The sequence below is a fragment of the Monodon monoceros genome, unplaced genomic scaffold, assembly GCF_005190385.1.
Source record: "Monodon monoceros isolate NGI ecotype Baffin Bay Population unplaced genomic scaffold, NGI_Narwhal_1 Super_Scaffold_13, whole genome shotgun sequence".
In the NCBI taxonomy this organism is placed as follows: Eukaryota; Metazoa; Chordata; class Mammalia; order Artiodactyla; family Monodontidae; genus Monodon; species Monodon monoceros.
The window spans coordinates 50,481,599-50,502,756 of NW_021703769.1; the positions used below are offsets into that span (position 1 = coordinate 50,481,599).

The 21,158-nt window shown below is 46.3% G+C and overlaps 1 protein-coding gene across 3 annotated transcripts in view; it reads left to right on the plus strand.

The window, feature by feature from the left end:
* The window catches only part of PDPK1 (3-phosphoinositide dependent protein kinase 1), a 71,365-nt gene that overhangs the window by 4,988 nt on the left and 45,219 nt on the right, over positions 1 to 21,158 (plus strand). Inside the window, exon 2 of one of the 3 annotated variants that reach the window (XM_029219781.1) lies at positions 10,563 to 10,744. The exons of the other annotated variants lie outside the window; for them this stretch is intronic. The gene's annotated coding sequence lies outside the window, so the exon portion shown is untranslated. The remainder of the gene's footprint in view (positions 1 to 10,562; positions 10,745 to 21,158) is intronic. 3 annotated transcript variants of the gene reach the window in all.

Here is a 21,158-nt window from a genome sequence, read left to right on the forward strand (position 1 = left end):
CTGTGGACACCCTCCTGCAGTGAAGGAAGTAGTTATGTCTGGAGGGGGATGGCCGCACTGCGTGCTCATCACACGCTCTCGCTTGTGGGGCTGAAAACATTGACACGCTTTCTTCCTAGTTTTCCCTTTCTTGGTGAGGCAGCAAGTTGCTGGTGGGGGTCCCCAAATTCCAATGCTCCTGTGACTTCCCCTGCTTTTCTTGGCTTGTCACTTAGCTCCTCCTCCGCGAGCGTCCCTCAGTTGCCCGTGCCATGAGGCCTCTCTTCCCAGCCTATAAAGCCCAGGACAGTGTCCAGGATGTTCTCGGCTGCCAGGTTCTCCTCTTTAGGCCCTTCCTCTTTGCCTGAAGAAATTCCCCTCAGTGGAAACACACTGGCCTCCCCACCCCCTGGCTGTGAAGGCTTTTCTGGCCAATCAGCTTCTTTGTGTCCCCTGCTACCGCCCTTTGGTCTGCATCAGCTTTTGTTATATATTCAATGATCTGTTTCTCTAAAACAGGTTCTGTACCTTGTTATGTATATATCTCTCTAAACTTGGAGTCTAGATGGTTTCTGTTACTCTTTTTCACGCTTTCTCTTCATGGTTCTCATACCCAGCATATTTGTGACAAGCCTGTCTTACCATTTTTGCTATTTATTAACGAAGACATCTCTGAATCCTGCATGTGTGTTCTGACTCCCTGTGTTCAGAGCTGTATGTGTTTGAGGGATGGAGGGTCTCATCATAAACTGTTTGTTGCTTAATATGAAAGCATTCCAAACTAGAAAGAAGTCATATGGTTAAAAACATGGTCCCATGTACCATTTCTTCATTGTCTAAGGAAATATAATTCAAAAAGGGGATGGCTCTTTTTTCTCTCTATATATTATACCACCTACCCTTTTACCACCTTTCAACCCTTGAAAGGTTGTATTTGAAAGCCATTGGTTCCTTTTTATACTACAGTCCTTCCTGGGAAGTTTTGGTGATCAAATGTCAGGTTAAATCTGGATTAGTAAGTGTTGGTGTCAGGCATATAGTATTCTGGGCTGAGGCTCTCCAAGTTGGCACTGCTGCCCTGCTGTGCCAACAGGCAGGGGTGAGCCCTGCCATGGACAACTGTCCTCATGTGGTCAGACCCTGAGTATCTAACCTGTAGAAGAGCCAGTGTCGGCTTTGTGGACCCTGCAGGTGGGCCCTGAGGATCAGGATGACCCTAGCAGATTCTCTGACCAGAGCCAAGCTGCTTTCTCCTCATGACGGAAGCAGCCACCCTGCTCTAAGGTCCCTTTGGCACACCTCTCTTTGCTGCTTTGGAAAGGTCAGAGACAGCTTTTCCCAGCTCTTGGCTTTGCTCTAATTTCTAAGAGCGTCCTGTCTTAAGAGGAGCACATGCTCTGTGGGTGTGCGCAGTGCCACAGCTGTGCCCCTGGCTGTGAGGGTCTCCACCTTCCTGAGATGGTTGTGCGGCTGGTGGTCCTGGGGGATCCCAACACTCAGTGTCTGAGCAGCCCACCTTGTCTTGGGTTTTCCTGCCATGCACCTGTGCACGGATGTGGGGTGAATGAGTGTGAGTGAGAGAGCCACCAACCTAGGAGGAGGGCGGGAGTGGATGGGAACTTCAGACCTAAGTGTGTGCCAGCACTGGCCGTGAGCAGTGCTTCTCCTATGGGAAATGGTGGGAACAGCCCAGTCTTTGGGAAAATTGCCGGAATGCTGGCTCTGCTCAGGCATGTTCTTAGGAAAGTCTGATCTGTAGCAGCTAGGCCCTGGGGAAGCAGGTAAGTTAGCAAGCCAGGAAGCTTGATAACTGCTCATTTCTGGGGTCCTGTCATTATTAACCGGCTTCCTTCCTAGAGGGTGAGCCCTTAGCCATTCTGCATTTTTCTCTCAGAGTGGCCTGTGGCTTAGCCTGGACTGGAGACTGAGAGAATAAACTGTTTCCTCAGTGCACAGTCTCAGAAGCTCAGCCCATACTACTCTCTTTTTCCATTGTTAACTCATTTTTTTCTTCCTGCAGTTTGGCATTTTTCTTTCATGGGTTTTTTTCATTGGTCAAAATTATAGTCTGCTGATTGTATGTACATAGTTGTTATCAGATAGTTTTAAAATTGTGCATCTAAATATAGATTTTATTTGCGAATACATTTATTTTCATTCCTAGAAAAACAAAACTCATACAATCTAAGTGCTTTTTTTTTTTTTTTAAATCTTAGAAAACTCTTTTACCCAGAAGCACTGGCACTGAGCTTTGTGTTTCGGAGGGGGGTGGGTGGTGGGTGGGTGAGGATGGTCAGGTGGTGAGTTAGGAGAATAGGCATCAACAGAACAGGGCTCCATGCTCATGCCCTGAAGGAATCCTTGGGTGAAAAGGACCTGATGTGCAGCTTAGTGGGTGGGGGGCAGCCTACGTGCATGCTCTCACCCCTCTGTGACTCCCTTAACCATGACCCCGCTTCAGGGGCTGAGGGGAAATGGTTAGCAGTGCGGCCAGAAGGGAGGGCAGTGCCCTGCCAGGAGTGGGTGGCCGGCCTTTGTAGGGCTGCTGCAGTGAGGAACACAGAAGAACCTGGCCCCAGGGTGTACCGAGCAGGGGGGCTTTCCTGGCAGGGGCAGCCGGGAGGACAGGGGAGCAGGGAAGTGGCTGACTGTGGAGGAAGTTCAAGGAGGGAGCGCCGTTTTGTGTGCTGGGAAGACCAGGTGGCTGTGCTTGCCTAGTGCTTTCTCTGGGAGACCTGCTGTGCTTTCAAACACGGATGTCTTTTGGACAGTGCATGATGAAGGTGGTGGTATTTGGAAATTTATACTGAATTTATTCAGTGTCAGGTTTTTTTCCCTTCCTTTCAAGTGTATTATTTTCCTTTAGTAGCCCTATATTTTTCAAATTAGTATTCAGTATGGACTCTGAGTCAAGTTGTTTTTTGTTGTTGTTGTTTTCGTTTTGTTTTTGGCCGCGCTGCACTGCTTGCCTGAACAGGGATCGAACCCGTGCCCCCTGCAGTGGAATCGCAGAGTCCTAACCACTGGACCACCAGGGAATTCCCCTGAGTCAGGTTTTTAATGACACAGGATGTTTTCAGATCCTTTAAGTTTGCTTGAAGCTATCAAAATAGCCTCCAAACAAACTTATTTTTAAAATAAACTTGAGGGACTTCCCTGGTGGTCCAGTGGGTAAGACTCCATGCTCCCAATGCAGGAGGCCCGGTTTCGATCCCTGGCCAGGGAACTAGATCCTGCATGTCACAACTAAGAGTCTGCATGCTGCGACTAAACGCGCCGCAACGAAGATTGCACGTGCCGCAACTACGACCTGGAGCAGCCAAAATAAATAAATAAATATTAAAAAAATAAAATAAACTTGATTTTTGGAATAACTTTAGATACATAGAAAGGTTGCAAACACAACACAGAATTCCCATAATACCCATTATCCCACTTCCCCAATGTTAACATCTATACAACCCTGCCACATCTGTCAAAACTAAGACTTCAACATTGGTGCCACACTATTTACTGTACTGCAAACCTATTGGGATTTCCTCAGTTTCCCCCCAATGTCCTCTTCTGTTGCAGGGTCCCATCCAGGGTACCACATTGCATTTGGTTGTCGGGTCTCCTTGGTCTCCTCTGCTCTATGACAGTTTCTCAGTCTTTCCTTGTTTGTCATGAACTTGATGCTTTTGAAGAGTACTGGTCAGGTATTTCATAGACTGTCCCTCAGTTTGGGTTTGTCTGATGCCTTTTGTTGATGAAACTGGGGTTATGGACTCAGGAAGAATCCCAAGGAAGTTGGGTGCCCCTAGTGCATATATCAGGAGTGCCTGATGTCCACATGACTTATCACTGGAAAGATGAAACAAGATTAGTTCTGATTGACTGGAATTAGGCCTATGGCCCTGCTCTGCTCTCTGATACTTGTTGTTTGTGTGTCATAGGATGACCACAGTATTTTTATTTTGGGAGGGACCTTCATGCTTACTCAGTTGGATCCTTCTGGTTTCCAGATGAAGACACTTGGGACTTGGTGGGCTTCTGACTTATGTACCAGGTCAGAGCTGGCATGGGGTCCAGGTGCCTGCCTGCTCTGGCCACTTTCTGCAGGCATGGACGCTCCCAGGACACTGTGCAGGGACAGAGATGTCCCCAGGTGCCGAGTGAACCTGAACCCACTGATAGAAATGCTTTCTAATCGGGGAAGGCCCGTGTCCCTCCGGAGTATTTGGAAGCTGCTATTTGTGATCTAATTAGCATTTGCCGTGATCTGCTCAGGTCCTGTGTGCTCAGTCTCTTTGTGCTTTCTTTGCAGGTAGGAGGATAGATCTGTATCACCTGGTCCTTGTGAAAGTAGGTGGTTAGCTTTGGTATGTTCTCTAGCTTTTTTCTTTCAAGTGAAGCTATGGTGGTGTTTACTGTCTAAAGATCTTGAGTCACGGCCTGACTTGTGGGCTGTTACTTTGAGACTTTTAGATTGAAACAAGCAGAGTTTGGAGTTTCTTCTAGCCCAGAACTCTGAAGATAGGCATATTCAGGAAAGTCATGAGTTTGGTTTGCTTTCCCACCCATCTATGGATTTGTCCCTCCAACGTCGTTTCCATATGACCACAGCAAAAACAAGACAGTTATGAAGGTAGGAATTTGTGGGAAGAAAGAGCAGGGCACTGATAAAAGGGCAAAGCACTATGAAGAAAATGACGGAGAGGCCTGAAGGCATTGAAGTCCCTCCCTAGGACTCTAGGAGTCTGGAGGCTGTTTACATGTTTGGGGTTGGCTAAGAGAAGGTGAAATAGAGACTGGACTGGCCTGCTCTTCTTTCCTTCCTCCTCCTCTCTTTGTTTCTGGTAACTGAACTCTTAAGTTGGTGATTGGTGGAGGTGTGGATGAATGTCATGCTAGACAAAATAGATCTTTCTCTGCACAGTGATGATGTTGTGAGTTAGTGGGAGTTAGCAGTTAACAGTGGGACAAAGTCTCTCTCTGTCTCAGTTGGCCATTATTGTTCCCAATAAGAAACTTGTTATCCAGAATTTGCAGATAAAGGCCCAGGAAAGGAAAGCATCTGTTAAAGGAGTCTTTTCAGGTGTCAGGATAGGCATTCTTAGTTAGAAATAAGCTGGGTCTCTCTCCTTCCGTTGCAAAACCATGTAAGTTTACACTGCTGGAAGGGTGTTCCTGCCAGATGATGTTGATATAGATGGCCAGTGGCATTCTGGGGGCTGGTTTGTTTTTCTCCTATTTCAAAGAGAGAGGAGTTTCAGAGGATTAAAAAACAAAAGTCTGACCACATTAATCTGGCTTTTTAAAAAAAAAAAAAAAAACCAGGATAATCTGTTAGGGTGATTAGAACAGTTATCCATATCACTGTGGTTGTATGTTTATGTGTGGGAAACACCAATGGAGGGTAAACAAAATCTAGGGCATTTTAAGGAAGTTCCAACAGGTCCGTTTGCTGCTCTCAAGGATCGTGCACCTTGCTGGGGGAGGGGCACAAGCTGTGGGGCGGCAAGGACAGATTACAGTGCAGTCCCCACTGAGGTTGAAGGACACAGGAGGAGGAGAGGGCATGGCTAGTGGGTCAGTGTCAGCAAGGGGAACGTAACGGGGCTGCTGAGGATCCCCAGCACAGAAGAGGGGAAGGGGGTCTGGAGGGGAGGGGTTGGGAGGGCTGGAACCCTAGAGAACGGTTCTCATTTCATTGGAAGTGCCCATGTGCTCTAGATTTTATTTTAGCCCTTGACCTTTCAGTCTTGGAGGCTGAGGGAGGTTTCCTTTAAGGAGCCGGGGTTGGAAGCTGGAGAGTGGGAAAGAGGAGCCGCAGGGTTCAGCTCCTCTGGGTAGAAGGGGAAACAGCTCTGCTGGCCTCACCACATCACCTAACTTTCAAGATAAATTGCTTTGGATCAAGTTAGGTATCATTCAAATTCACAAACTAGATTGCAGGGGAAAAACGTTTGCTGAATGAGTTTAATTCCCAAGGAAAGATTCATATTTAAGTGGTATATAATTAATGTGACTTGAGCTTAGAAATTCAGTTTTTCTTAGTTGGCAAGTTTAATATGTTAAATTATTTTAGTAAAACAGAAGGCGAGAGCTTGTTGATATTATTGTTTTCTGACTAATAATAGATTTTACTGAAAAGCTTTTTTACTAAAGCTTTTAATGCATATTCTTTCTAGATTTCATCCAAGTTATTTGGCTGTGAAACAGAATCTTAAGTATATGGATTGGACTGTCTTTGAAGTGCTTCTGTTTTTCTGATACTGCTCTAGGATGACAGGCTTTAAAAGCAGAAATAGGATTTCCACACTGGGCCCCCAGTGGTAGTTAATGATTTCTTCCTCACACATAGGATCTGTATCTAAAAGATATTAATTTATTCATCTACTTATTAGCAAATACTTTTTATACATCGCACGTCTTTTCTGGATGAATTAACTGATGGACCTGGAAGGAAGTGCAGAAGGGCCCCACGTGGTAGTACCAGTGTCTGTTGAGGACTTAGTGGCCCCTGTGGTCGGTGCGCCATTGATAAGGTCCCTCAGAGGCCTTCACTGCCTGGAGCCCATGTGCTGCATCTGCTGACCCTCCTAGGTCAAATTTCATCCCTTGTAGCCATCAAGGTTAATAGGTACCGGGAACCAACTGGAAGATCTATCTTTTCTTCACCCAGGGGTCATCGTTTCCTTTCTGTATTTAAAAAAAAAAAATCAAATTGGGACCCTGACCGTATATCTGAGACAGCTTTGTCTCCTGCTGTTTTTCACTGAGTGTTTTGCATGAGCCACTTCCAGTGGCTGTGTAGTACTCCTCTCTGTGGGTCAACCATGAGTAGCCATTGTCCTGTTGTGGACGTTTACACTGGCCATTTCCAGCTGTTGGGAGTAATTTTTTTTTTTTTTTCTTGGTACACGGGCCTCTCACTGTTGTGGCCTCTCCCGCTGCAGAGCACAGGCTCTGGACGCGCAGGCTCAGCAGCCATGGCTCACGGGCCCAGCCGCTCCACGGCATGTGGGATCTTCCCGGACCGGGGCACGAACCCGTGTCCCCTGCATCGGCAGGCGGACTCTAAACCACTGCGCCACCAGGGAAGCCCGGAGTAATTTCTTAATGAATGTTTTCATAATATAAACTTAGTATGAATTTGACTGTTTGGACTAGATTCAGTGTAGCAGAAATTGGCAGGTCAGAAGGACTTGAGCCTAAGATGTGATATGGAAGTGGTTACTGAATGCTTCCCAGGAAGGTCCTGCCAATTTGGGACCCTACTTTCTTGTTCCCTGGGTCACATGGAGTATCAGCATCAGACATACCCTTTACCAGCTGGGGAGGGTTGAGAGCAAGTTTGAATCTGGCTTCACTGTTGGGCTTTTGACTTTGGACAGGGACCTGATCTGTGCCTCAGTGCCTCCATCTGTAAAAAGGGATGCCAGTGGTCCTTACCCCCAAGAGTTGTTTTGAGGACTGTGATAATATGTGTGAAATGCTCAGAAGTGTGCGTGACAACAAGTGCTTAATAAAAGTTATTTTTAGAAGTAGAGAAAAATGGCAGTTCATTAAGTCCTTTTAAGCAATATTATTTACAGTTGTATCTATAAGGGGTGTATGTTGAGAATTTAAAACAAACTTGCATGTGCCACCACCCTGTTTTAAACGTAGGATTTTACTAGGCTCTTAGAAGCCCTCTGAATGGTTCTGCTGATTGTAATCTCCTCCCTTCCAACTCAGAAGTCACCTGCATCCTGATGTTCATGTTAATCAAGTTAATGGCATGTAAAGTATACCTTTATGCAGTTCCAAAGTATCCAAGGAAGTTAGAAGAGCAAAGAAATCCTGTATTTCAGTGTTTCATAGTATGTTTGTGGTATGCACAAAGTTAATGTTGAAGGTACAGGTTTATTAGCAAAATTCAGACATTGTTTACTGAGTCTTGGGGTCTGTTAAGCCTGTGGACTAGACTTTAGGCGGCTGGCAGCTGTGACCTTGTGTTCTTCCACCTGCCTTTCATTGGGTGAGACGCTCCAAGGGGCTCCAGAAGAGAGTGGGAGGACAGATTAAGTGGTCACCCTCGGGGATCACCCACTAGACGCTTCTCCCTCTCCTGGTGCACTTTCTCCATGCTGCTCCATGGAACAATAGAAAGTCTTACTCGGGTCTTCATTTAAATCCAGTCAGCCATCCACCTGGAGCTCCTAAGTGTAGTTCCATGCTGGTTAGGATGAGCTGCATTTTGCTATGTGTCGAGTTGCACAAGAGCATTGGTGACCATTTGTGTCATGTGGGCCAGCTCCCGGTCTGCCTGTGGTTGAAGGCTAATGTGGGTGGAGCATGTGGCGTGGTCTGTGTTACAAGCGCCCATGCCCCACAATCCCCTCCCACCACTTTAGGCAGTAGTCATGCCTGGTCTGCCCTGTGAACACAAGACAGATGTATTTCACAAAGTGACTTTGAGCTCCTGTCTGTTGTGGGCACCTAGCAGCCCTCAAGGGGTGGGTCAGTGTTATACACCTCACTTCACAGAATAGTAAATTACGGCTCAGAGAGAGTGTGGCTTACGCATAGTTACCCATGATTTCAGCTAAGTCACCTTGGGTCCTCGATTTTGCTCCTTCACTCTAGTTCTTCATGGTAGAGGTCTGGGGTTTGGGGAAGGTGGCAGTGGTTGCTGTCCCTGCCTCTGCCAAGTTTTCTGTGCTGGGCCTAGCTTTGTGGACTTTCTTGAGGTGAAAGAAGGTTCTTACCAGAATGTTCTTTGCCAGTGAGCACGACTGACTTGAGAGCAGTGTCCCTTTGGGGATGAGCTGGTCGGATTTTATGGCAGTCTACCACCCCCCTTTATGCAGGGGCCTAGAGGGAGGTGTTCCTCTGTGCGGTGTGTTGGCTGTACCGGTCGAGGGCCTTTCACAGCACACTCCGCCCAGGCAGCATTTAAAGGCAGCTTAGCCTTTTGAGTTTGAGATCCTTTCTCTTGCTGGCTGGAGTCTTAAGCTGCGTGACAGCATCTTGACCATAGAAGGCCCTGATTTTTATCTTGATTCCTCTCCCAGTGTGTTAGGGAGCCCAGCCTTCCTGTATCATTTTGTCTGCCTCACAGTTAGAATTAGGCCTCCTAATTCAGTATATAGTTAATTCAGTTTACTCACAGATAAATATAGTATGTGGAAGGGGGATGGGCTTCATTTTGGTCTTGAAGAGCTTATTTTATCATCTGATGACCCTTGGTTGGGAAAACCTCTGTGTGTGTGTGTGTGTGTGTGTGTGTGTGTTGTGTGTGTGTATGTGTGTTTGTCTTCTGTGTTATTTAATCATAAAACTGCTTATAGGGGCTTCCCTGGTGGCGCAGTGGTTAAGAATCCACCTGCCAATGCAGGGGACATGGGTTCAAGCCCTGGTCTGGGAAGACCCCACATGCCGCAAAGCAACTAAGCCCGTGCTCCACAGCTACTGAGCCTGTGCTCTAGAGCCCGTGAGCCACAACTACTGAGCCCTCATGCCACAACTACTGAAGCCAGCGCGCCTAGAGCCCGTGTTCTGCAACAGAAGAAGCCACCACAATGAGAAGCCCGTGCACCGCAACGAAGGGTAGCCCCCGCTCGCCACAACTAGAGAAAGCCCACGCGGAGCAACGAAGACCTAACATAGCCAAAAATAAATAAATAAAGTAAATAAATTTATTAAAAAACAAACCAAACCAACTGTTTATAGCGTGCTCCCTCGGAGTCAGCTTGAGTGCTTTGTGTAGATTAACTCATTAAATCCTCACAGCAAGCCTGGAAGGTCCTGTCCTCCTTATCCCTGACTATTAGGTGAAGTCTGAGCCACAGAGAGGTGACATAGTGTGTTCAAGGTCAGATGGCCGGTCAGGAGCAGAGCTGGGGTCCCAACCTGGCAGAGTGCGAGCTCTCACAGTTTGGTGGTAACTTCTGTACTCGTACCTGTAACTTGTTTGTGGGAGGCAGCAACTATTCATATGCAAAAGGTTTGGACAGTTTAGTAACTAATGATTAAGCATTTGCAGCTATTTATTCTTGTGACGTCAGATTCTTCCTCAGCAGGTTTGTAGGTAGAAATTTTAAACTCTTAAGAACCAAGACATGTTTAAAGCATCTAGTTGCAATTGCTCAAATACAGGGTGTGTAGGCCCCCAGGTTTGAATCCTTGGCTCTGGTGCGGAATGACAGGCTCCCTCCTCAGGATGAAAGACTGTTTCTCATCACACCAACCCTGAGTCTAGCTTCAAACTCCCAAGCTTTTTCTTCATATGAAATCCTTGCTTAATTTGCACTTTATCCTTCCTAAAGAGATAAAGACATAAAGAAAGATCCAGAGGGATCTGAGGAACATCAGTCAGCCCTTTTCCCCTGAAGTCAACTCCTCTGCTTCCTGGTGCTGACTCAGGGGCTGTTTGCTGTTTTCTTTTCTCCTTCTAGTCCCTAGGGCTCAAGTAAGATTGGGCTCCTGGTATCTGTTAGTAGAATGAACAGATAAATCACTTTTCATTGTAAAGTGTTTCAAACTATATTTCATAACAGAGGAGGAGAAACCATGAGTCTTCCATCCTAACACAACCTCTCTGAACCATTTTGCAGAAGAAATCATCTCTTCAGCTGAACCCTATCCCATGTTTAGACACAGCAGGAGCCTTGGGAAGCCACCCAGGCCACTGGCTGTGGCTTCTCCCCTACACACTTGCAGTGCCTTCTGAAACCTGCTGAGTTGTGTCCTCTCTCCACTTCCTCATCTGACCCTCGTAATACTGTCTTGCCACCAGGTAATTAAGGTCTGAGGTGCGCTTTACAAATATATGACTCTGTATTTTAAAAATAAGCTTCCATTTACCTGGCAGTAAACCTAAGGGTTAGTGAAGTTGTCTGCAGCTTTGGAAGAGGTGAGGTGTCTAGTATAGGAGACTTGACGGAGGTAGAAAAGATATCTGTGGGTCATTGTTTTCCTTTGCCCCAAATTCATTTGCATTTTAATCTATTTGTCAGTCAAATATTTGTCACAGGGCTTCCCTGGTGGTGCAGTGGTTGATAATCCACCTGCCAATGCAGGGGACACGGGTTCGAGCCCTGGTCTGGGAAGATCCCACATGCCGCAGAGCAACTAAGCCCATGAGCCACAACTATTGAGCCTGCACTCTAGAGCCATCGAGGCACAACTACTGAGGCCTGCATGCCTAGAGCCCGTGCTCTGCAACAAGAGGAGCCGCCACAATGAGAAGCGCGCGCAACATAACGAAGAGTAGCCCCTGCTCGCCACAGCTAGAGAGAAGCCCACATGCAGCAACGAAGACCCAACGCAGCCAAAAATAGAAATAAATCAATAAATAAATTTATTAAAAAAATATATATATTTGTCACATTTAGCAGTTTTGAATGTTGGATACTGGATATTTTGATGTTCATATTTTCCTAAGCTCTCTAGTGGTTGAGCAATGTATTGCATAGTTAAATTGAACCTTGATGTGTTTTTGGTGGATACGAAAATGTAAGTCCATCGCAAGTTAATTTTCCCTTGAGAGTTTCTACCTCTAAGAGGAGACTGCTGAACTCAACACTCAAAAAGTCAAAGAAGTTGAAAATCCTAAGTTTTTATATACAAATTGTTGTGAAACCAGTTGAAGTCTACAGAAAACGCCCAGTTTATGGACAGTATTTTTACAAGTTTATTTGGAAGTCAGTTGTTTAAGACTTGGGCTTGTCTTCCTGACAGAGATGCTCTTGCAGAAGGGTGTCGTGGTCCTGCTCTGGGGAGGCTGTGAGCACACAGGCGCCCTCCTGCTTAGTCACGTGACACGGTGACAGGTGCAGGACGAGGTACATGTTGAGTGCAGTTAGGGGGGTGTGACCCACTTTTCCAGAGACATCCCAGGTGTTGGATGTTCGTGGCGCTGGTTTTCCTGGCCAAGTTCAGTTGAGAACAGCCGTCCTTCCTTGTTCACAGTAGAGCTGAGCCACAGACATGGCTCCCACTTCATGCAGTTATGGAAGCTTGTTCTGACAGCCACACAGGAAGCAGGAGAGAGGAGCACAGGAGGGGTCCTGTCCTGTGGGGGGATTTAAAGGATGCTGGTACTGGGAAGTGGGGGAGAAAGGGTGGGGGTTGGGGCCTGGCCTGGTCAGTGCGAGGCCTTGGCCACAGGGAGCCACTGGTGTGAAGCTGTTGATGAGGCAGGCTGCAGCTCCCAGCCTTCTCTTGGGTGTGAGGTGCTTGCATTTGGGGTGCACCCGTGTGTGTAGGAAAGGCCAGCAGTCATGACTTGTGGTGACACAGTGCCTACAGGACCAGGTAGAGAGCCGTGTTCTTGAGAACTTATGACCAGCTCCATTATATTAGGGAGGGCGAGGATGGGGGACAGGGTACTGTTGCTTTAAATTTCTCCAGAGACTTAAATTTCAGAAGCTGTTGAGTAACCAGATTGTATTTACTTACCATAATTTTGGGTCACCAAATGGGTGGTAAGCTGATTGGGCTGTGCTGGGAGGGAGTGACTCTCCCAAGGCCCTGGGTTGCCTGGGCACACAGGGCTGCACTGCCTCTGCAGGGCCCCGGGCTGGAGGGCTGGAAGGAGCTCCTCAGGAACCTGACCCCCGCCTCCACCCCTGGGCCACCGTATAGTGAGTGTCCTCCAGATCATGGCAGACCGTCTCAGAGTGCTGTTTATGCAGCTTAATTACCACCTCAAATGTGAAAAAAAATCAGCCCTTTAGAATAATAGCTGTAGTACAAATAAACATTTGGGCTTTTCACACTGGAAGAGGGCTTTTTTCTTAGGTTTTTCATTTTATAATTGATGCTTTTAAAGTGCTTTAAAAGGTAATATTTCGACCATCATTTTAACTGCAGAAGTGAAACTGTTCATTAAAACATACCCATGCCAGCGACTTATGACTGCAGGAAGAGAAAGCATGAGCACTGAGTTGTCACTATGAACATCTCTCCATCAGTGAGGGGCCATGAGAGCTGGTCCTGCACTGAGGTACTTGGCTGGCATGCTATGGCCGAGGCAGGAAGGAAATTGCGGAATTCCATGAAGGAGAAAGGCTGCCATGACAAGTCCCTGTGTCATCATGCCCATAAAGCTGGAGCAGAGCAGATGCTGCTGTGGCGCTTCCAGAGCGGCAGTGGTCTGGTGTTCAGCATCTTCAGCCCAGGTCTGATGAGGGACAGTACAGCCAGGGTTAGGCTGGTATCAGACTCTGGTTCAGGGGCACCAGGACTCTTATGGCAAGTCCCATTGCTCAGGCTTCCACCCTTGTGGTTTGAGGTACCCAGAAGTGACCCCAGGAGGAGTGTTTCAGGGACCCTGAGGTCCTGCCTGGCATCCAGAGGTTTTGTCTGGAGGTGGCCCGTCCAGAGGGCCAAGCTGGACTGTTGTGAGTCTAGAGCTGCTCCTGCCTTTGGGCCTTCTCATTGCCCAGTCCCCTCCTGGGAAGGCTTTCCCCACCTCCTTGGGTCTTTGTTCAGATGTCACCTTCCTAGTAAGGGTTTCTCTGATTATTTAAATTTGTACTCCCATCTTCCTTCCCTGCTGTATTTTTCTCACAGTTATTTATCACCATTTGACACACTGTGGATTTTACCTGGCTTTTGTTTTTTGGGGGGAGTCTGTCTGCTCCTACTAGAATGTGGGCTTCTTGAGGGCATGGGCTCAGTTTTGTTTTTTGTTGTATCTTCAGTGCCTAGAACAGTGCATGGCACATAGTAGGTGCTCAGTGAATATTTGTTGATGAAGTGGATAAAACAGCGTGGTCTTGAGGGTACTACTGCATTTACCTTAAATCACTGAAGCTGCTATGAAGTGCTGGTGGTGGCCCTGCCATTTCTCATAAAGCATGTGGTGGAAAAGCAGATATGTGTGTATGTCTGTCTGTATTACATCATCTGTTATTGCCATTTCAAAAATCCGGAGTTCATTCTACACTTCACTTGGATGTTGATTTCAGAATGACTGGTTTTTCCTTCTGACTCATAAAGGCTGCTGAATCTGAATTTTGAATCTGAAACATTAGGGGAAAGTGAAATTTTGAAATGCGAGATGCATGATTAGCTATTATTATATTTCATATTTTGTATGTGAATATTCCCCTTCCTGCCACTGCAGCACATCTAAGCCACTGTCACCCTCCCCTGGACCTGCTGCAGCCCTCTGACCGCTCCCCCCCCACCCCCCCAGCACCCTCTCCCAGCCCCTCCCCAACCCACGCTCCGGCCTCACAGCACTCATCCACTTCTGCCATGGCTGCCCTCACAGCTTTAATCTGCTAGTTCTGTAAATGATATTGGGTCTGTCACTGTGTTGGGATGTAGCTTCCTAGGGGTAGGGACCACGCCTGCCTTACAGCGAAGTCCCTGGACCTTCGCTAGCACAGCGGCCATGTTTGTTGAATAACTGGGTTAAAAATGTGGTTAATTTACCTTTTTTGAGAAACACTGATGAGCAAAATGAGTGCATATATTTTTATGACATAACAGAAAAGCATGGCTTTGGAGAATAGGGTGTACTTTACAGAAGTCACTCCACATCTAGTCACTCCAGAGCTGTCTGCGCTAGTGAGTTAAAGGTCTTGGCGCTCTCCTTGACCCTCCTGGGACTGTGCGCACTGCGCTGCGGGATGCGCTATAAGCTGTGGCAAACAGCAAAATATACCTGCTGTGTGTGGGGGGATGAAGGGGCGGAGAGGTTCCTGGGGGCAGTGGCAGAGTCCTGGGCATTTGAGGTGGAGGGGGATGGTGGTTGTGCTCTGGGGGTGAGGCCAGCAGGTGTATGTGTGTAGACATACAACATCCTCTCCCTGCCCCCTCTCAGCCTGGCCCCAGGGTCATGTTTCCACCTGCCGGCGTCTCCAGAGCACACACTCTGTTTCTCTCCTCTGACTGTAGTCAAGCCTTTTTACTTCAGTGCCCACCAAACTGAAGCGGGCGTGGTTTAGCTTAGGCTCCAGAACATTCTGCACCTGTCCAGAGCATGCTGACAGTTTCAGCCAGCTGCCAATGACAAAGAAAGACGGCTTACTAGTTTATGTTAATTTATACTGTTATGTTTAACATAAACATAACTAGTTTATGTTAATTTATAAGGTGGCATGTATCCCTTAAAGAGAGGCTTATCAGCCACCTTCATACCTCTCATTGAAGTTGTGCTTTTGGGCTGGATGAACTTGCCAGGCATCTTGTAAAAGTAAGAGTTGGCATCAGGTGCATTAATGTTTACAGGTGGGAAAATCCTGTGCTCCAACCTTTACCGTGTGACAGGTTCTGGGAAGTATACAGGTAGCCTGGGCATCTTCCGTGGCGCTTATCATGGATGGGTGTCAGGGAGGACGTGAGCAGGTTTTATGCAGCACGATTTTCTACCTCCTACCTTGTCATTGCCCAGCCAGATGCTGCTGGGTGTCATAGGTCTGGAGGCAGGTCCAGCTCTGTTGAGACAGCATGTTGATTTTCAGCGCACCTCATGGTTGATTTCTGCATGTCTACCAGAAATGGGCAGAGTTGCGAGTCAAGGGCTGCCGCCTGGTTGGTACCTGTGTGTGGGGTCAGCCCAGCTGAGGTCAGGAGCAAACCTGTATTTTCTAAGGGACAGTGCTCTCCTTTGAGGACCTGTTCTGGAGACCTTTTTTTTTTTTTTTAATAACCATAGAAACTACTTTGATGAAAAGGAAAGAAAGCTCTCAGAAACATGTACTTGTCAACCAGTGTTTCATTAGACTTACCTTTCACTGTCTTTGGAGACCACTCTCCGTGGGCTGGACGCGTGTTCAGTTATCATTATGGAAGTTGGAGCTGAAGACCCTTTCCTCGGTAAGTATTCCTGAAGCCAGGATAAGCATTCTTCACTGTGCTGGGCCTTCCCAGGGTGTTTGACATCAGGGTCATCTGTCCCTGGAGTAGCCAGTTTGATGGTGTTTGTCACGCCAGGTCTTGCTTTCCGTGGCTGTGGATGCCTGCTGCCTGCAGGCCCTGCCTCTTCATCCTTGCTGCTCTTGGCTGTCACTTCCAGCACCTCCCCTCCCAGAGTTGAGCTTCTGCCCCTCCGTGAAGAAGCAGTGGGTTGTCCCTCGCCTGTGCCAGAAACCTTCATGTGACACATACGTTGGCGCCTTTGCTAGAATTTTCATTGGGTCCAGAAGCATGTCTATGTAAAATTACATTTTTCCAGGTCCATGAGTCAACTCATCACGTTTTGCTATTTAAAAACTTCATGTTTGAGATTTTATTCAGTAGTTCACTTGTCAGTTTTGAATTAAAAGCAACATTTGCCACCGTTCTGTGCATCTCCGGTTGTCTTCTTGAGCCTCACTTGGCAGGAGGCTGGGTGCACAGGTGAACTTAGATGAGGTCGGTAAACAGGCCCACACTTGGTGGGACAGGTGCGGTGGGGGTGGGGCACGACAGAGACAGGCGGTGCTCTCCCCTCCCCTATCCCGTTGGGCAGCGATGGCCCCCGATGGGCCTGTGACCAGGCCAGTTGGAAGCAGTGCTGTAGTGCCTGGGACGGTGCTGTTTGAAGTGCTGGCTCTTTCTGCTTCCCCTCTCTCGGCGTGTGTACCTTCGGGTCACACAGTCCTGCTGCTCCTCAGTCCCGGGCCTGAGGGTCTGCGCTCGGAATGACCCTGCAGGCCCAGGGAGTGCTTACCCCTTGGCTGTGTCTGGGAGCCCTGCGAGGTTCTTGGTGCTCCCTGGGCACAGCTCTTGGTCATCGTGCAGCTGGCCTGGCTGGTGAGGACAGTCCAGGCCTATCTTGGTTCTTGATGGGCTTCAGCCTGGTAACTGTGACCTCTTCCCCACTTACCGCTGCCTTCGAGGACAGAAAGTTCCAGCTAATCTCCAAGGAAGTTATTGAATTTGATTACACTTCTGTTAAGATTGTATGTGTTGTTTATAGGGACAAATCATTAAGGTACTGACTGACCACAGAGCTTGGTCCAGCCCTTGGTACCTCTCATGAGATAGAGTGTTTATGAAATGCATAAGGCACACTTGACTTACTGCGACCCATAGAGCGTTCAAGAAAACAGCAGTTTGCCATAACTAAATGGTGTGTCTTGGACTCCCATTCCAGCTAGAGAGCCTGTACTGCTGGTCACGTTTGTGCTGTGTGCCACATTTAAAAAGCCAGATTCTCGGGCTTCCCTGGTGGTGCAGTGGTTGAGAGTCCGCCTGCCGATGCAGGGAACACGGGTTCGTGCCCCGGTCCGGGAAGATCCCACATGCCGCAGAGCGGCTGGGCCTGTGAGCCATGGCCGCTGAGCCTGCATGTCCGGAGCCTGTGCTTTGCAATGGGAGAGGCCACAACAGTGAGAGGCCCGCGTACCGCAAAAAAAAAAAAAAAAAAAAAAAAAAGTCAGATTCTCTTAGATATTTTTTACAAAGCCAATTAGTCATATTCTCCTAGTATTTCACTGATGCTATGCCTTGGGTTAATTCCTTCATATTTGTATACCTTACCTGAAGTGATAATGATCTTGACAGACAAATAAGTAAAAGAAGCTTGCCCTCTCCCAGCTGTGGTGCAGCTCCAGAGTTGGTGGTGGCTCCTTGGTTGGGAGCTGGCATGTGGTGTGTCTTCTGGGGTGACCCTGCCTGAGCTGGCCTTCCCGGGGCTGGCCTGCCTTGTGGAGCCGAGGTTTATATGGTCTTTTGGGGACTGCCCAGACTCCTGCCTGTTCTTGCCACCTGCTGCCTCACTTCTCCACCTCCGTGCTCATCATGTTTGGGTCACAGGATGTTCCGTCTAGATTTGTTTTTTACTTGTTATCTTAAAATGAGCTTCTCTGTCTCCAACTTTTCTCTTGTGGTTGAGCTGTCACCCTCTGCAAACCATTGGTTACTGTGTGCTCCCCTGTCTTGCCTGTTCTTGGTGCACTTTCTACAGGCTTCTTCATAGTTCTCTGAAGTCTCCCTTCCCTATTTTAATGGAGAGAGAAAATTTTTATCCTTTATGAACAAACATATACATAGTATAAGAAACAGAGCTTTGTATGGCCACAGTCCCTTAGCTATTTAAATTTATTTATTTATTTATTTATTTATTTATTTATTTATTTTGCGGTACGCAGGCCTCTCACTGTTGTGGCCTCTCCCGTTGCGGAGCACAGGCTCCGGACGCGCAGGCTCAGCGGCCATGGCTCACGGGCCCAGCCGCTCCGCAGCATGTGGTATCTTCCCAGATCGGGCACGAACCCATGTCCCCTGCATCGGTAGGCGGACTCTCAACCATTGCACCACCAGGGAAGCCCTGTGCACAAGCTTTTAAGTTTCATTAGGTCCCATTTGTTTATTTTTGGTTTTATTTCCATTTCTCTAGGAGGTGGGTCAAAAAGGATCTTGCTGTGATTTATGTCATAGAGTGTTCTGCCTATGTTTTCTTCTAAGAGTTTGGTAGTGTCTGGCCTTACATTTAGGTCTTTAATCCATTTTGAGTTTATTTTTGTGTATTGTGTTAGGGAGTGTTCTATTTCATTCTTTTACATGTAGCTGTCCAGTTTTCCCAGCACCACTTATTGAAGAGGCTGTTTTTTCTCCGTTGTATATTCTTGCCTCCTTTATCAAAGATAAGGTGACCACATGTGCGTGAGTTTATCTCTGGGCTTTCTATCCTGTTCCATTGATCTGTATTTCTGTTTTTGCGCCAGTACCATACTGTCTTGATTACTGTAGCTTTGTTGTATAGTCTGAAGTCAGGGAGCCTGATTCCTCCAACTCCGTTTTTCTTTCTCAAGATTGCTTTGGCTATTTGGCATCTTTTGTGTTTCCATACAGATTGTGAAATTTTTTGTTCTAGTTCTGTGAAAAATGCCATTGGTAGTTTGATAAGGATTGCATTGAATCTGTAGATTGCTTTGGGTAGTATAGTCATTTTCACAATGTTGATTCTTCCAATCCAAGAACATGGTATATCTCTCCATCTAGTTACTTGAGTTTTTTTGGTGCCTAATCCTTTGCGCGTTTCGTCGTTAGAAAAAGTCTTTAGGATTTACAGATTTGAATGAGATCTTATATATAAATTAATGTAGTCATATGTGATATAGCTATTTTTATAACAGTTTATTGAGATATAATTCATATACCATACAATTCACCCATTTAAAGTGTATTTCAGTGGCTTTTAGTATATTCATGAGGTTGTATATCCCCATCCAATTCCAGGACATCCTCATCATTCCAAAAACAAACCCATTAGCAGTCACTCCCCATTCTCCCCTCCAGCCCCTGACAACCACTAATTTTTCTTCCTCTATAGATTTGCCTATTCTGGACATTTCAGATAAATGGAATCATACAGTATGGGGCTTTTGTGTCTGGCCTTTTTCACATAGCATAATGTTTTGCATGTTCATCTGTTTTCTAGAATATATCAGTATTTCCTTTTTATGGCTGAATATTCAATTTTATAGCTAGATTACATTTTGTTTATCCATTTATCCGTTGATGGTCATTTGCGTTGTTTCCACCTTTTAGTTGTTATGTATAATGCTATTATGAACATGCTTGTGCAAGATTTGTGTGGACCTGTGTTTTCATTTCTAGGAGTGGAATTGCAGGGTTATGTGATACCTGTTTCCTTTTGAGGAACTGTTGTAATGTTTTTCAACGTGGTTGCACCATTTGACATTCCTGCCACCAATACGATGGTTCCAATTTCTCTATGTCTCCATCAGCACTTGTTATTATTATCTTTTTGATTCTAGCCATTCTGGTATGTGTGAAATGGAGTCCCATTGTGGCTTTGATTTGCATTTCCATAGTAACTAATGATGTTGAGCATCTTTTCATGTATTTATTGGCCATTTGTATGTCTTTTTTGGAGAAATGTTTATTCAGATTTGTTGCCTATTTTTTAACTGTGTGGTTTTTTTAAAAATTTAGTTGTAAGAGTTCTTTATATAGTCTGAATACAAGTCCTTTATCAGATAAATGATTTGAAAATATTTTCTCCCATAATTGGGTTGTCCTTTCACTTTGTTGGTGGTGCCTTTGAAGTGCAAAAGTTTTAAAATTTTGATGAAGTCCCTTTGACCTGTTTTTTCTTTCGTTCCTGTGCTTTCGGTTTCATATCTAAGAAACCATTGCCAAGTTCTTAAAGATTTACTCCTATATTTTCTTCTGAGAGTTTTCTAGTTTTATTTCTTACATGTAGATCTTTGATCCATTTGAGTTAAATTTTGTTGTGGGAAAGGCATCCAACTTCATTCTTCTGCATGTAGATATCCAGTTGTCCCTGCGTCATTTGTTGAAAAGACTGTTCTTTCCCATTGAAGGGTCTTGGCACTCTTGTCAAAAATCGATTGGCCGTAGACATACGGGTTTATTCCTGGACTCTGTTCCAGTCACCCATGTGTGTATCCTTATGCCAGTACCTCATTGTCTTCTTTCTATCTTTCTTCCTATCTACCTATCTGTCTATCTATCTATCTGTCTATCTATCTATTTATGGCTGCGTCGGGTCTTCGTTGCTGCACGGCCTTTCTCTAGTTGTGGCAAGCAGGGGCTACCCTTTGTTGCTGTGTGCGGACTTCTCATTGCGGTGGCTTCTCTTGTTGTGGAGCACAGGCTCTAGGCACGTGGGCTTCAGTAGTTGTGGCATGCAGGCTCAGTAGTTGTGGTGCACGGGCTTAGTTGCTCTGTGGCATGTGGGATCTTCCCGGACCAGGGCTTGAACCCGTGTCCCCTGCATTGGCAGGCGTATTCTTAACTACTGCGCCACCAGGGAAGACCTGCACTGTCTTATTATAGCTTTGTAATGAATTTGGAAATTAGGTAGCATGAGTCCTCCAGTGTTCTTTTTTGAGATTGTTTGGCTATTCTGGGTTCCTTGAATTTCCATATGAAGTTTAGGATCATCTTGTCGATTTCTGCAAGGAAGCCAGCTTCTTTTAATAGCGATTGCATTGAAAAATTTTAAAAACTTGTTAGGTTTTTGAATTTGTTTAAATAGCTAAAAAACATATAATTCTTTAATTTGTTTAGAGGTAAGTTTGGTGTGTAGTGAGCAGTTGGGCTCTAAATCAGTTATTTTTCAAATTGTTAAGCAGTTATTCCACTACTGTCTTTTTTTTGAGCAGCTTATTTCTTTTTTTAAAATTTATTTATTTATTTATTTATGGCTGTGTTGGGTCTTCGTTTCTGTGCGAGGGCTTTCTCTAGTTGTGGCAAGCAGGGGCCACTCTTCATCGCCG